Source organism: Meriones unguiculatus, chromosome 7, assembly GCF_030254825.1.
Source record: "Meriones unguiculatus strain TT.TT164.6M chromosome 7, Bangor_MerUng_6.1, whole genome shotgun sequence".
NCBI lineage: Eukaryota > Metazoa > Chordata > Mammalia > Rodentia > Muridae > Meriones > Meriones unguiculatus.
The window spans coordinates 48,597,281-48,599,606 of record NC_083355.1 but is presented as its reverse complement, the minus strand read 5'-3'; the positions used below and the strand labels follow the sequence as shown (position 1 = coordinate 48,599,606).

At 35.3% G+C, this 2,326-nt stretch overlaps 1 pseudogene; it reads right to left on the bottom strand.

Annotated features, from left to right (window-relative positions):
* Nucleotides 1–354: 354 nt before the first annotated feature.
* On the bottom strand, nucleotides 355–1,303 carry LOC110541868 (olfactory receptor 4P4-like; annotated as a pseudogene).
* Between the last annotated feature and the right edge of the window lie 1,023 nt (nucleotides 1,304–2,326).

The following is a 2,326-nucleotide window of genomic DNA, read 5'->3' as shown; positions in this document are numbered from 1 at the left end:
AACAAAACATAAAATAAAATATAAGTTAAACCAATCACACTGAGGTAAAACATAAACCAAGTACAAATTTATACATACACACATATATACAGGAAGACTCAAAATATGACAGAAGTTAGGACTATGGAATTTAGTGCAAATATGATACTTTGAAAGATAGTAATAACAGAGTAACAAAGAATGCATGTTAATATTAAATTTGAGAGAAATCTTTACTCAAAGTGATGGCATTTACAATTAGTACATGAACGTTACCATCATTTGCTATTGTTGATTAAACATGGAATTTCATATCTTCAAATGCTTAGAGATTAAGAAAGACAAACATCACATTTAGCTTTTTCATGCTCAGTTTTAGCAGTGAATATCATATGATTGTCTTTCCAACAAAAAATAGTTTCTGATACCAAACTTTCCACAGAGCATTTCTCAGAGTGTAGATCATAGGGTTGAACATGGGCGCTAAGATTGTGTAGAAAAGGGCAAATACTTTGTCTTCTGGATAAGTGACAGCTGGTCTAATATATATGAAAAGTACAGGCACAAAGAACAGAATGACTAAAGTGACATGAGAACTGCATGTGGAAAGAGCTTTGCTCTGGCTTTCTGCAGGGTAAGCCCTAATAGTGTACAATATGAAAGAATAAGACCACATCATGACCATGAAGGTTACCAGTCCCATCATGCCTGAATTGGAAACCACTAGAAGCCCGATTCTGTATTTGTTGGTGCAGGCAAGTGTCAGCAAAGGATAAACATCACAGAAATAGTGATCCATCTCATTGGGACCACAAAAGGGGAGGCTGTTAGCAAGGAGGCTCTGGAAGAAGGAATGTATAAAAGCACCAGCACAAGCAATGACCAAGGCATGACACCTCCTTCTATTCATGAGTATGGTATAGTTCAGGGGCTTGCAGATGGCCACATAACAGTTTTAGGCCATCACTGTGAGTATGAGGACCTCAATCCCCCCAAAGAAGTGCATGGTAAAAAGCTGAGTCATGCAACTGGTATACGAAATCACGTTCTTTTCTATGAGAAAAGTAAGAAACTTAGGAAAAGTAAGAAACTTAGGAGTCACTGTGGAAATATAGCACAGGTCTGACAAAGTAAGGTAATTAAGGAAGAAGTACATTGGTTGTTCAATTAGCTGGCTACATGTGATAGAGATCATAATGACTATGTTTCCCAACAAAATAGCTATGTAGCAAAACAAGAACAACAGAAAACATAGAGTTTTAATTTTTTTGTTCTGGGAAAATCTTAACAGTATAAATTCAGTGATGTTGTTGGTATTGTCCATATTCCAAAGCAAAAGGTTCAATGGATTTAGCTGAAAGAAAATGGCAGGAGTAATAAGAATGTTTATTAATCGTGGCAATAATTATAGCAAATATTATAAAATTATATTTATTTAACAACATATCTTAATTCTTTCTCTCTGTATATACACATATACATATGTATATTTCTTTTTATATTCTACACAAAATTATTGTCATTTGGATTATCATCATCATTTCAATCACTTATTTTAGTAAAAGTGTATAAATTTAAATTCACAATAGTAGAAAGCATAAACTAAGATGTGCTGTTACTGTATACAAAAGTGAGTTTAGGGACATGAGCTCCTTATCACAGTGTGATTTGCCCATTTGGTAGCTTAGAACTATCAGACTTAAAGTGAAAAAAGGCAATGAAAATAAGTATATGATATCTTTTAGAATTAATATTTGCTGTGAAATTTTCATTTATGATAGTAAAACTTTTTTTTGTTATTAAATGGTTGTCATAAAAAGCATTACAGGTGCCAAAACCAATCCTTGACCATGGCCTGAATAATATATGTACTTGTGAATGGTATAAGAAGCAAGACAAAGAACATCATATGTGAGATTTAAATAGTGACACTATGACAGTATCCAAGTGGGTGCTCTAGTAAGGGGAACAGGGGCTGTTTCTGACATGAACTCAGTTGTAGGTAGAACTCAGTGAACACCTCCCCAAGGAGGTGGGGAGCAGCCTTGCCAGACCACAAAGGAAGACAATGCAGCCAGTCCTGATGAGACCTGATATACTAGGGTCAGATGGAAGGAGAGGAGGATCTCTCCTATCAGTGGACTTGGAAAGGAGAATGGGAGGAGATGAGAGAGGGAGGGTGGGATTGGGAGAGAGTGAGGGAAGGGGCTACAGCTGGGATACAAAGTGAATAAACTATAATTAACATAAAAACTAAAAATTTTGACACTGAAAAAATTATAATCATTAAACTATAATGTGACAAATAAATGTTGCCACAGAAGGTAGGAATAACAGTGTCCAAAGC